Source organism: Triticum aestivum, chromosome 2D, assembly GCF_018294505.1.
Source record: "Triticum aestivum cultivar Chinese Spring chromosome 2D, IWGSC CS RefSeq v2.1, whole genome shotgun sequence".
In the NCBI taxonomy this organism is placed as follows: Eukaryota; Viridiplantae; Streptophyta; class Magnoliopsida; order Poales; family Poaceae; genus Triticum; species Triticum aestivum.
The window spans coordinates 31,751,152-31,765,947 of NC_057799.1; positions in this window are offsets into that span (position 1 = coordinate 31,751,152).

The following is a 14,796-nucleotide window of genomic DNA, read 5'->3' on the forward strand; positions in this document are numbered from 1 at the left end:
TATGGTGGAATAAGGTATAATGATAGGGGTTATGTGGGAAGACAAAAAAGAGGAGAAAATCTCACATCAATGAGGCTAATCAACGGGCTATGGAGATGCCCATCAATTGATGTCAATGCAAGGAGTAGGGATTGCCATGCAGCGGATGCACTTAGAGCTATAAGTGTATGAATGCTCAAAAAAGAAAATAAGTGGGTGTGCATCCAACTTGCTTGCTCACGAAGACCTCGGGCATTTGAGGAATCCCATCATTGGAATATACAAGCCAAGTTCTATAATGAAATTTCCCACTAGTATATGAAAGCGAAAAAATGAGAGACTCTCTATCATGCAGATCACGGTGGTACTTTGAAGCACAAGTGTGGTAAAAGGATAGTAACATTGTCCCTTCTCTCTCTTTCTCTCATTTTTTTATTTGGGCCTTTTCTCCTTTTTTATGGCCTCTTTTATTTATTTATTTAGTCCGGAGTCTCATCCCGACTTGTGGGGGAATCATAGTCTCCATCATCCTTTACTCACTTGGGACAATGCTCTAATAATGATGATCATCACACTTTTATTTACTTACAACTCATGAATTACATCTCAATACTTAAAACAAAATATGACTCTATGTAGATGCCTCCGGCGGTGTACCGAGATATGCAATGAATCAAGAGCGACATGTATGAAAGAATTATGAATGGTGGCTTTGCCACAAATACAATGTCAACTACATGATCATGCAAAGCAATATGACAATGATGGAGCGTGTCATGATAAACGAAATGATGGAAACTTGCATGGAAATATATCTTGGAATGGCTATGGAAATGCCATAATAGCTAGGTATGGTGGCTGTTTTGAAGAAGATATAAGGAGGTTTATGTGTGATAGAGCGTATCATATCACGGGGTTTGGATGCACCGGAGAAGTTTGCACCAACTCTCAAGGTGAGAAAGGGAAATGTACGGTACCGGAGAGGCTAGAAAATTGCGGAAAGGTAACTGTGCGTATAATCCATGGACTCACATTAGTCATAAAGAACTCATATACTTATTGCAAAAATTTATTATCCCTCGAAGCAAAGTACTACTACGCATGCTCCTAGGGGAAGGGTTGGTAGGAGTTAACCATCGCGCGATCCCGACCGCCACACAAAGGATGATAATCAATAAATACCTCATGCTCCGACTTCGTTACATAATGGTTCACCATACATGCATGCTACGGGAATCACAAACTCCAACACAAGTATTTTTCAATTCCACAATTACTCAACTAGCACAGCTCTAATATTACCACCATTATATCTCAAAACAATTATCAAGCATCAAATTTCTCATGATATTATAATTAAAGAAAATTGCTATGCTTATTTTAAGACTCTCAAAATAATATAAGTGAAGCATTAGAGAACAATAGTTTCTATAAAACAAATCCACCGCCGTGCTCTAAAAGATATAAGTGAAGCACTAGAGCAAAACTGTAACATCCCAAATTTCCAGTTTGGAATGTTATACATAGATCATCATTGCATATCATGTTTTATTGCATTTTGACAAATCCTCGATAAATCCTAAGCAACTCAAGGACCCTCGGAGAGAGTTGGGGATTTTCTCGAATTTTCAAATTTGATTTTCATCAAATAATAAGACGAGGATTTTGGTTTAAATTATTTTTCTCTCCGGAATTTTTTTTCATTTTAAATAAACGAGAGGAGAAAATATGACTTCTCCAAAACAATTGAAATACTGGAGGAAAAATGTTAAAATCATTATTTGGAATTTATTTGGATGTTATTTGCAATTTTTAGTGCATTAAAAATATTGCATGTTTTCAAAATATTTATTTTGATTTAAAAAATGTTCACCCTATTCTAGATTTTCTAACTAGACGGGGAAAATTTATTTTATATTTTTCTGATTTTTATTTATTTTTCTACGTAACTTTTTTTGCGGAACTTATTTAAAAAAATCCGCCCGCGCGCCGACTGGGCCAAAGGCCCAGCCGACGGCCCAACCCCGCCGCCCCGTCGTCTCCGCCCCGGAGACGGGATCGCAGCCCGAGTCCCGGCTGGCTACGCCGCCCGCCGCCCTTGCCCCCTCCCAAAGGCACCGGACCCCCCTCCTTAAATACCCCCCTCTCTTTCTCTCACCACCGCCGCCGCCGGAGCCCTCACCGCCGAGCCCCGCCGCCGCCCGCAACACGCCTCGCCGCCGCCGCCGTAGCCCGCGCCGCCGCCGTAGCCCGCGCCGCCGCCGCCGGGAGCCGCCGCCCCCGCCTCGCCCGCCCCTCACCGAGCCCCGCACCCCGCCGCCCGAGCTCGCCGCCCCGCCGGAGCCCGACGAGGTACTGCCGCCGCCCGTTGACTTCGCCGGTTTTCGTTTAAAAAAAACCCTAGATCGGTTTTTTTCGGTTTTATTATTTTATGAGCGTTCATCGAACCGTTCGTTTCGACGAACGCGTTCGTCGGTTTTTCTCTGTTAACGAACGTCCGTTCTTTAACCGTTCGTCCGTTTTTCTTTTTCGTCGGAGTTTTCTCGTTATTTTCTCAGATTCGATTTCTGATCGAATCTTCGATTCTGTTTAACTTCTCGCTCGTTTATCGGATTCAGGCGATTCAAGCGCCTAGAGTTTCGTCTCGAAACTCTCTTTCCGTTTAACCTACTCAAACAAGTTTTTGCTACAGTAAAATTTGACCTAGATCCAGATTAGTAAACGAAGTTTCTTTCTTTCGCTGTTTGACTTTCGTTGCTTCTTTCGAGTTGATTCTTTTTGCAAACCGGAGTTCTTAAGTTGAACTTCTGGTTGGATCTTTCATTCGAGTTTTACTTGTGCATTAGATGAGTACTGATTGTATGCTAGTTTGTTTGCGATAGAGTACCCGGAGTGTGCCGCTTGTTACTTCGAATCGCTAGGTTTTGCGGATCATCAGCAAGGCAAGTAACACTTTGATCATATCCCGTTCATACCCAGTTTTTATTGCATTAGATCTGTTTTCCTCAAACACTTGCATGATTAGGATCTAATTAAATTGTGGGTATTGGGAAGTAGTTGAGGTAGAACCTATTACCTGTTTTCTTATCAAACCCTTGGGAGTTACTTCTACGTTGCTCTTATTATTGCCATGCTATGCTCGTAGACGTGGATTGGGTTTGAGTGAAATTCATGACAGATGTGAGATTGTTAATTAATGGTTTACTTAAGGTGGCAACTTAAACTCACATCTGGGTGGATTGAGGTACCTGGGTATTCCAGGATTGCCTGTTTTTCTTTTGGACCGCCACCCAGGTTCAAAGGGATCATGAGATTATTCATGCTAGAAACTTCCGTGTGCAGCCGCAAGCTATTATGGGCTCTAGCATAGTTGACTAAGTTGTGTGAACTCTTACAGTGGTAGACTAGCAGATGTAGGGGAAAGTAGGTGTAACTGTCTACCCATACGTAAGGTGCAAACACTTCTGAAAGACTGTGTCTTGGTCATCCGTTACTCAAACACCATGTAGTGCGAGTAATCCAACGGAGGAGATCAAGTCTTGTGGGGAAAAGTGCACAAACCTCTGCAGAGTGTACAAACTAATCATGGTTAGCTGTGTCCCCGGTTATGGACAACTTGAGTATCTAGTACTTGGATTATCATGTGAATCTCATCACTATGTTACTTCTAATTAATTTTGTTGGGTTATTGATGACTTTTTAATTGGGATTGAGATGCTGTCAACCATCTCAATGTTTCACAACCACCATGATAGTTAAATAAAATTTATTCCTTTGAAGTAGGATAAAATTGGCTTTTCGCAAAACTGTAACCATAGAGCTTTCCACCAGCCATATATGCATGTAGTATAGCATTGTTATTGTTCATTATTCTCTATGTGTTACATTGCCAGCATATTCTATGTGCTGACCCGTTTTTGGGCTGCAACGCTTCATGTTGCAGACTTTTCAGACGACGAGTAAGGTGCCTTAGGTCGTGGTCTTATACTCAGTGATGCCGCTGGAGTTGATGGACTCACTTATCTTCCAAGTCTTCCGCTGTTATCGTTTTAGATGGCCTTAAGCCATGTTTATCATACTTAATCTCTTCGGAGATATTCGATGTAATAAGTGTGTGATTGCTACTCTGTTATAAATCCTCCATTTGTACTGTGCGTGTCAGCATTATTGATCCAGGGATGACACTGGTGCATAGCAGCACACACCATTTGAGGTCTGGTCGCTACAAAAACTATATAGCTCAGAAAATATAAGTGAAGCACATAGAGTATTCTAATAAGTTCCAATTTATGTGTGACTCTTTCAAAAGGTGTGTACAGAAAGGATGGTTTTGGTAAACTAAAAAAACAAAGATTCAAATAATACAAGACGCTCCAAGCAAAACACATATCATGTGGTGAATAAAAATATAGCTCCAAGTAAAGTTACCGATGGAAGTAGACGAAAGAGGGGATCCCTTCCGGGGCATCCCCAAGCTTTGGCTTTTTGGTGTCCTTAGGTTATCTTGGGGTGCCTTGGGCATCCCCAAGCTTAGGCTCTTGCCACTCCTTGTTCCATAATCCATCAAATCTTTCACCCAAAACTTGAAAACTTCACAACACAAAACTCAGCAGAAAATCTCGTTTGCTCCGTTACCGAAAGAAAAAAAAACACCACTTCAAGGTACTGTAATGAACTCATTATTTATTTATATTGGTGTTAAACCTACTGTATTCCAACTTCTCTATGGTTTATAAACTATTTTACTAGCCATAGATTCATCAAAATAAGCAAACAACACACGAAAAACAGAATCTGTCAATAACAGAACAGTCTGTAGTAATCTGTAACTAACCTAAACTTCTGGAACTCCAAAACATCTACCAAAATAGGAAGACCTAGACAATTTGTTTATTGATCTGCTTCAATTGGAATCAATATTTTATCACGTTCTGGTGATTTTTAACAATTGTTTTTGTGAACAGAAAGTTTCTGGAATTTTCAGCAAAATCAAATAACTATCATCCAAGAAGATCCTATAGGTTAAACTTGGCACAAACACTAATTAAAACATAAAAATCAATATAACCAGAGGCTATATCAAATATTTATTCCTAAACAGAAGCAATAAGCAAAAAACTAAAAATAAAATTGGGTTGCCTCCCAACAAGCGCTATCGTTTAACACCCCTAGCTAGGCATAATAGCAAGGATAGATCTAGGTATTGCCATCTTTGGTAGGCAATTTCTTAATTGAGTTATGCTCGGTGATCCTTTGATCTAAAGCATCCAGCCGCTTGTTACAAAGTGTAATCAGCTTATTCATGCGGTTGATATTCCCACCAATATTCTTAAGAGGTTCAACAATTTTCTGCAATTCACAATTTTTCTAGGATTTGAGTTCCTTCTTGGGTAAGGGATGATTCTTTTTGTAGGGGGAGTACTCCCACTATTCCTTCTATAATTTCATAAGAGAAACCGGGATAAATATCAATAAAACTACCTTTTGCGGAAAAATCGAGGAGTTGTCTATGGGACAAAGTTAGCCCAACATAAAAATTGCGAAGCAAAATTTTGAAATCTCCCTCTATATTGCAACTACGATAAGATTCTAGCATCCTAAACCAAGCATCTTTTAAGTTTCCCCCTTGTCTTTGATTGAAGTGGAGGACTTCAAAGTCGGGAGACAAAGGGATAAAGACTGAGCTGGCCATGGCAAGCGAAAAAGAGGCGAACGGAAAAGAGAGGGCGAATAAAATGGCAAGGGTGAAGTGGGGGAGAGGAAAACGAGAGGCAAATGGCAAATAATGTAATGCGGGAGATAAGGGTTTGTGATGGGTACTTGGTATGTTGACTTTTGCGTAGACTCCCCGGCAACGGCGCCAGAAATCCTTCTTGCTACCTCTTGAGCACTGCGTTGGTTTTCTTTTGAAGAGGAAAGGGTGATGCAGTAAAGCAGCGTAAGTATTTCCCTCAGTTTTTGAGAACCAAGGTATCATCCAGTAGGAGGCCATGCACGAGTCCCTCGCACATACACAAACAAATAAGATCCTCGCAACCAACGCAATAAAGGGGTTGGCAATCCCTTCACGGTCACTTACGAAAGTGAGATCTAATAGATATGATAAGATAATATTTTTGGTATTTTTATGATAAAGATGCAAAGTAAAATAAAAGGCAATAAAAATAGCTAAGTGTTGGAAGATTAATATGATGGAAAATAGAACCGGGGTCCATAGGTTTCACTAGTGGCTTCTCTCGAGAGCATAAGTATTACGGTGGGTGAACAAATTACTTTTGAGGAATTGACAGAATTGTGCATAGTTATGAGAATATCTAGGTATGATCATGTATATAGGTATCACGTCCGCGACAAGTAGACCGACTCCTGCCTGCATCTACTACTATTACTCCACACATCGACCGCTATCCAGCATGCATCTAGAGTATTAAATTCAAAAGAACAGAGTAACGATTTAAGTAAGATGACATGATGTAGAGGGATAAACTCATGCAATATGATATAAACCCCATCTTGTTATCCTCGATGGCAACAATACAATATGTGCCTTGCTGCCCCTGCTGTCACTCGGAAAGGACACCGCAAGATTGAACCCAAAGCTAAGCAGTTTTTCCATTGCAAGAAAGATCAATCTAGTAGGCCAAACCAAACTGATAATTCGAAGAGACTTGCACAGATAACCAATCATACATAAAAGAATTCAGAGAAGATTCAAATATTGTTCATAGATAAACTTGATCATAAACCCACAATTCATCGGTCTCAACAAACACACCGCAAAAGAAGATTACATCGAATAGATCTCCACGAGAATCGTGGAGAACTTTGTATTGAGAACCAAGGAGAGAGAAGAAGCCATCTAGCTAATAACTATGGACCCGAAGGTCTGAGGTAAACTACTCACACATCATCAGAGAGGCTATGGTGTTGATGTAGAAGCCCTCCGTGATCAATGCCCCCTCCGGCGGAGCTCCGGAAAAGGCCCCAAGATGGGATCTCACTGATACGTCTCCGTCGTATCTACTTTTCCAAACACTTTCGCCCTTGTTTTGGACTCTAACTTGCATGATTTGAATGGAACTAACCCGGACTGACGCTGTTTTCAGCAGAATTGCCATGGTGTTATTTATGTGCAGAAACAAAAGTTCTCGGAATGACCTGAAACTCCACGGAGATTATTTTTGGAAATAATAAAAAATATTGGCGAAAGAATCAAGGCCAAGGGGCCCACACCCTGTCCACGAGGGTGGGGGGCGCATCTGCCCCCCTGGGCGCGCCCCCTGCCTCGTGGGCCCCCTGGAGCTCCACCGACCTCAACTCCAACTCCATATATTCGTGTTCGAGGAGAAAAAAATCAGAGAGAAAGAATCATCGCGTTTTACGATACGGAGCCGCCGCCAAGCCCTAAACTCTCTCGGGAGGGCTGATCTGGAGTCTGTTCGGGGCTTCGGAGAGGGGAATCCGTCGCCGCCATCATCACCAACCATCCTCCATCACCAATTTCATGATGCTCATCGCCGTGCGTGAGTAATTCCATCGTAGGCTTGCTGGACGGTGATGGGTTGGATGAGATTTATCATGTAATCGAGTTAGTTTTGTTAGGGTTTGATCCCTAGTATCCACTATGTTCTGAGATTGATGTTGCTATGACTTTGCTCTGCTTAATGCTTGTCACTAGGGCCCTAGTGCCATGATTTCAGATCTGAACCTATTATGTTTTCATGAATATATGTGAGTTCTTGATCCTATCTTGCAAGTCTATAGTCACCAACCATGTGTTATGATCCGGCAACCCCGAAGTGACAATAATCGGGACCACTCCCGGTGATGACCACAGTTTGAAGAGTTCATGTATTCACTATGTGTTAATGCTTTCGTCCGGTACTCTATTAAAAGGAGACCTTAATATCCCTTAGTTTCCATTAGGACCCCGCTGCCACGGGAGGGTAGGACAAAAGATGTCATGCAAGTTATTTTTCCATAAGCACGTATGACTATATTCAGAATACATGCCTACATTACATTGATGAATTGGAGCTAGTTCTGTGTCACCCTATGTTATGACTGTTACATGATGAACCGCATCCGGCATAATTCTCCATCACCGATCCAATGCCTACGAGCTTTTCACATATTGTTCTCCGCTTATTTAATTTTCCGTTGCTACTGTTACAATCACTACAAAACCCAAAAATATTACTTTTGCTACCGTTACCATTACTTCCATATTACTTTGCTATTAAATACTTTGCTGCAGATATTAAGTTATCCAGGTGTGGTTGAATTGACAACTCAACTGCTAATACTTGAGAATATTCTTTGGCTCCCCTTGTGTCGAATCAATAAATTTGGGTTGAATACTCTACCCTCGAAAACTGTTGCGATGCCCTATACTTGTGGGTTATCACTCACGAGTACAGAAGGTTGTGGCGGTGGAATTAGGTTTTTGGCTCCGTATCTGGTAGTTTGGGGGTACGTAGGTATATATAGGAGGAAGAAGTACGTCAGTGGAGCAACATGGGCCCCACGAGGGTGGAGGGTGCGCCCAGGGGGGTAGGCGCGCCCCCTACCTCGTGCCCTCCTGATTGCTTTCTTGACGTAGGGTCCAAGTCCTCTGGATCACGTTTGTTTCAAAAATCATGTTCCCGAAGGTTTCATTCCGTTTGGACTCCGTTTGATATTCTTTTTCTGCGAAACTCTGACATAGGCAAAAACAGCAATTCTGGGCTGGGCCTCCGGTTAATAGGTTAGTCCCAAAATAATATAAAAGTGTATAATAAAGCCCATTAAACATCCGAAACAGAATATAACATAGCATGGGACAATCAAAAATTATAGATACGTTGGAGACGTATCACCTACCCCCCCAGGCGCGCCCTCCACCCTCGTGGGGCCCACGTTGCTCCACCGACGTACTTCTTCCTCCTATATATACCTACGTACCCCCAAACCATCAGAGGCATCCACGAAAACCTAATTCCACGGCCGCAACCTTCTGTACTCGTGAGATCCTATCTTGGGGCCTTTTCCAGCGTCCTGCCGGAGGGGGCATTGATCACGGAGGGCTTCTACATCAACACCATAGCCTCTCCGATGATGTGTGAGTAGTTTACCTCAGTCCTTCGGGTCCATAGTTATTAGCTAGATGGCTTCTTCTCTCTCTTTGGATCTCAATACGAAGTTCTCCACAATTCTCGTGGAGATCTATTCGATGTAATCTTCTTTTGCGGTGTGTTTGTCGGGACCGATGAATTGTGGGTTTATGATCAAGTTTATCTATGAACAATATTTGAATCTTCTCTGAATATTCTTTTATGTATGATTGGTTATCTTTGCAAGTCTCTTCGAATTATCAGTTTGGTTTGGCCTACTAGATTGTTCTTTCTTGCAATGGGAGAAGTGCTTAGATTTGGGTTCAATCTTGTGGTGTCCGTTCCAAGTGACAGCAGGGGCAGCAAGGCAAGTATTGTATTGTTGCCATCGAGGATAAGAAGATGGGATTTATACCATATTGCATGAGTTTATCCCTCTACATCATGTCATCTTGCTTAAAGCGTTACTCTGTTCTTATGAACTTAATACTCTAGATGCATGCTGGATAGCGGTCGATGTGTGGAGTAATAGTAGTAGATGCAGGAAGGAGTCGGTCTACTTGTCACCGACGTGATGCCTATATACATGATCATACCTAGATATTCTCATAACTATGCTCAATTCTATCAATTGCTCGACAGTAATTTTTTCACCCACCGTAATACTTATGCTCTTGAGAGAAGCCACTAGTGAAACCTATGGCCCCCGGGTCTATTTTCCATCATATTAGTCTCCCGTCAACAAGCTATTTCTATCTTTATTTATTTTGCTTTCTTTAATTTTAGTCTTTATCATAAAAATACCAAAAATATTATTTTATCATATCTATCAGATCTCACTCTCGTAAGTGACCGTGAAGGGATTGACAACCCCTTTATCGCGTTGGTTGCGAGGTTCTTATTTGTTTTGTGTAGGTGCGTGGTACTCGAGAGTAGCCTCCTACTGGATTGATACATTGGTTCACAAAAACTGAGGGAAATACTTACGCTACTTTACTGCATTACCCTTTCCTCTTCAAGGGAAAAACCAATGCAGTGCTCAAGAGGTAGCAGACGCCTCGTCGTTTCTGGATTGAGGCAATTGATGCTGCGTGCCACATCATCAACAGGGTATATCTTTACAAATTCTTCAAGAAGACTGCATATAAACTCCTCACTGACAAGAAACCCAATGTGAGTTATTTCAAAGTCTTCGGTGCTAAATGTTGGATTAGAGATCCTCATCACAGTTCTAAATTTGCACCGAAAGGACATGAAGGTTTTATGCTTGGTTACAGAACGGACTCGCACACCTATAGAGTCTTCAACAACGTTCTACACAAGGTTGTTGAAACTATAGATGTGCGGTTCGATGAAACTAATGGCTCGCAAAGAGAGCACCTACCTCCTGTGTTAGATGAACAGTCACCTGAGGAAACTATCAAGTTCAAGGCTACTGAGGATGTCATTCCTACAGAAGAATCTGTTGATGAAATCATTCCAGAACGTGAAGAACGTCATGCTGATGCACCTGAAGAAAATGGTGCTGAAGAAAATGCTGATCAAATTCCTCAACGACAACCCGCTCATCCTCGCATTGCAAACGAAGTGCAGATTGAGAAAATCATCAGCGACATCAACATTCCAGGACCTCTCACACGCTCATGAGCTTCACATTTATCTACCTTTTGTGGGCATTTTGCTTTTGTCTCTATCTCAGAGACCACTGAGGTAGATGAAGCATTTCTGGAGACTAAGTGGATTCAAGCTATGCAAGAGGAATTACATCAATTCGAGCTCAACAACGTCTGGGAACTGGTCAAACGTCCAGATCCTCGCAAGCACAATATCATTGGCACAAAGTGGATCTACCGCAACAAGCAAGATGAAAATGGCCTTGTGGTGAGGAATAAGGCACGGCTTGTAGCTCAAGGCTACACACAGGTTGAAGGAGTTGATTTTGATGAAAATTTTGCACCTGTTGCTAGACTTGAGGCTATTCGCATATTACTTGCTTATGCTAACTATCATGACATCACTTTATATCAAATGGATGTGAAAAGTGCATTCCTCAATGGTAAGCTTGAGGAAGAAGTATATGTTGCTCAACCCCCAGGTTTTGAAGATCCAAGGCATCCCGACAAAGTCTTCAGACTCAATAAGGCCCTCTATGGCCTCAAGCAGGCCCCTCGGGCGTGGTATGATACTCTGAAGGAATTCCTCATGAAGAAAGGCTTCAAACCCGGTTCATTTGACCCAACTCTTTTCACTAAATCTTATGATGGTGAATTGTTTGTGTGCCAAATATATGTTGATGATATCATATTTGGCTGTACTGACCAACGTTATAGTGATGAATTTGTATATATGATGAGTGAAGAATATCAAATGTCTATGATGGGAGAATTGAAATTCTTCTTAGGTCTTCAAATTCGTCAACAGCGCAATGGCATATTCATATCTCAGGAGAAATACCTCAAAGATGTACTGAGGAAATTCGGCATGCAAGATTGCAATGGCGTCAAAATCCCTATGCCCACCAATGGCCATCTATGCACTGATGAAAATGGAATTGACTTCGATCAAAAGGTATACCGCTCCATGATTGGTTCCTTATTGTATTTATGTGCATCTAGGCCAGATATTATGCTTAGTGTTTGCATGTGTGCCCGAATCCAAGCTACACCGAAGGAATCACACCATAAGGCTGTGAAGCATATTCTTCGATATCTAGCTCACACACCAACACATGGATTATGGTATCCCAAGGGCTCGGCTTTTGATCTCATTGGATATTCAGACTCTGACTATGCTGGTGATCGTGTGGACCGCAAGTCAACATCAGGCACATGCCATTTCCTCGGACGATCTTTGGTCTGTTGGTCCTCGAAGAAACAGAACTGCGTATCACTGTCTACTGCTGAAGCTGAGTACATTCCTGCTGGTTCTTGCTGTGCTCAATTGCTTTGGATGAAGCAAACTCTTAAGGACTACGGCGTCAACATGAAGAATGTGCCTCTCTACTGTGACAATGAGAGTGCAATCAAGATTTCTCATAACCCTGTTCAGCACTCGAAGACAAAGACATTCAGATTCGTCATCATTTTCTTCATGATCATGTGTGGAAGGGCGACATCTCTATTGAGCATGTAAGGAATGAAGAACAGCTAGCCGATATCTTCACAAAGCCCTTGGATGAGAAGAGATTTAGCAAGTTGCGGTGTGAGCTAAATATCCTAGAATCTTCGAATGTTCTTTGAAAAGGACACTCATCCTAACACTTGTGCAAAATTGATGACTTAGATGCGCAACACGCGAAGAAACGTTTTTCTTCGATCAATGAAGACTAACACTGTAAGTGTGAAGAAATTAATGACGAATTTGATTCTCAGAGCCCTACGACAATTGTACGCGGTGTCTGAAATCATCATTCTTATACGGTGGGTCACGCCACCACCAAAAGTTGAAAATCTTCAATTTGAGTTTTTCCTCTTTTTTGAAATTCCTCAGTTGTTCAATTTCTTCAACTGTGCAATGTCTTCACTCTTTCCGCTGTTGTTCTTCATTGGCTATATATATATATGAGTTTATGTCCTCTACAACATTCACTTATTGCTACTTCTTCAAGATGTTTTTTGCTAAGTGAATGTGATCGGACCCTTCCCCCTCTATTCTAAACTCAACCCAGTCTATTCACAAATTCTTCATGTGCGTTATATTTGAAACTCGTTCAAAATCTTCACTGTGTCCTTGTCAGCTAAAGAATTTGCGAATGGAACTTTAAAACTCATCTTATCTGAATTTTCGGACTTTGCCGCTCAAACCGTTACACATTCCACGATAATACTTATCTATTCACCCACAATCTCACACGATCGCCACCTCTCAGTACGTGGGTGACACATCTCAAGCGAATGAGAAAGGTCAGGGGCACGTTCGTCCAATTTCTTCGGACGAGTGGTTTTTCACCTCGGCTATATATACCCCTCCCCTTCCTCATTTTGTTTTTACTCCGCTCGACCTCACTCCCTCGCTCGAGCTTCTCAAACCCTAGCGCCACCGCTACTTCCATCGTCACCGATGAGAAGAGCTTCACTGCCTCGACCTCGTCGCCATCGTACTCGCGCCGACTGCGGATTTCTTCACTCCGCCGCCGCCGTAGCTGTCTTCCTCAGCCAAGTTAGGGCGTGGAAGGTCTAAACTGACGAGCTTCACATCTACACCTTCCAGTTCATCATGTTCTTCGTCAAGGGTAATTAAAAGTTACTTTTACTGCCCTTGTTGATTCTGATGTTTTCAACAAAATCTTCAAAAGGTGTTCATTCTTCAAATCTTCACACACAAAACACCTCACACATCATCTATTCTTGATCTGTTTCCCTAAGCATCATTTTTCTTCAAGATTCCTCAATTGTGTGGATTTCTAATCTATACAACTCTGGAACCTAAGACAAAGAGCGCTTAGTGAAATTCCTCAAGACTCATCTGGTCAAATTCCTCAAACTTGTTCTTTTTGCAAAAACTTCTGAGAACGCATATGACCTCTCCAAATTCCTTGCTACTATATTCTGTTCAGAGGTACATAGGTCCGCTGCTAAATCTCTAGGTTCTCATCAACTTAACTCATTTGCAGCGTTCCTCGAAGAAAAGTTGCACACCTCTTCAGAAAATTCTGTTGTTCATATTCCTCAGCTGAAGAAAATGGCTGACGGCAAGAAGCATAGAAGGGTGGAAAGAAACCTGATGTCAACACTGCGTCTGAAATCCCTGATGATATCTATGCAGGGTACTGCACACCCCCTGAGGAAACAAAGAATGAGCGCAAAGTGCGCATTCAGAGAATAGAGAGGAGATGGGCCAGAGAATGGAGGGAATATTGTTATGTAACACCCAAGTACAAGAAGAAATTTGCTGTACACCCTCCATGCCCAAGACCTCCTTTGGCACCTGGCGAAGTTGCTGATCCCTCTAGCATCAGAAGGGGTGAGGAATTTCCCAAGGAATGGGCCAAGCGTCAAGCCAAGCTAGCCAAAATGACTAAGGATGCAGTGAGGAAATTCAATGAAGACTCTGCTGCTGCCACTGCTGAGGCCTCTGCAAGCAAGCCAAAGAAGGCCATGGCAAAGAAGCTCGCTCACAAGCCCAGTGCTTCACCATCTATGCCCTCACGGCCAAGCTCCTCAGAAATGCCCTCACGACCAACTTCTTCAAAGCCCTCACGGCCAATTCTTCAAGCTGCACAAGCCCCTCCAAAGTCCTCAACTCCTCTGTCCAAATCCTCAGCACTTGTGCATCTTGCCTCGTGCCAAAGGACGACAGGCATCTCTATTACCTCAGGAGCCTCTGCTAGTTCTTCAGCTCCAGCAAATTCCTCAACAGGCCCCACACTGCTAAAAACAAAGGCCACTGCTGGTCGAGGCTCTCGACCAAGTCCTCACAAGAAGCAGGTCGCCTTTCAAGTGCCGTCTGATGAAGACGAAACTGATGATGACGAACTTGCTGAAATCATCAGGGACAGGCAACTTAGGGCCGCTAGAGCCAAAGGCACAAACGTGCCTCCGCTTTTGGATTCAAAATTGATCCTTGATTTCATCGACTTGTGGCACAAGGACCCAAACACGCCCATGCCTGACTTCAAATTGACTCCTGGCCAAAGTCACATGTTGACTGCCTTCATAGGCGAAGAAAAGTGGAAATTTGAAAAGGCCAGGCAGTTGAAGAAAGCGCAGTACAGGAAGGAGCGCTT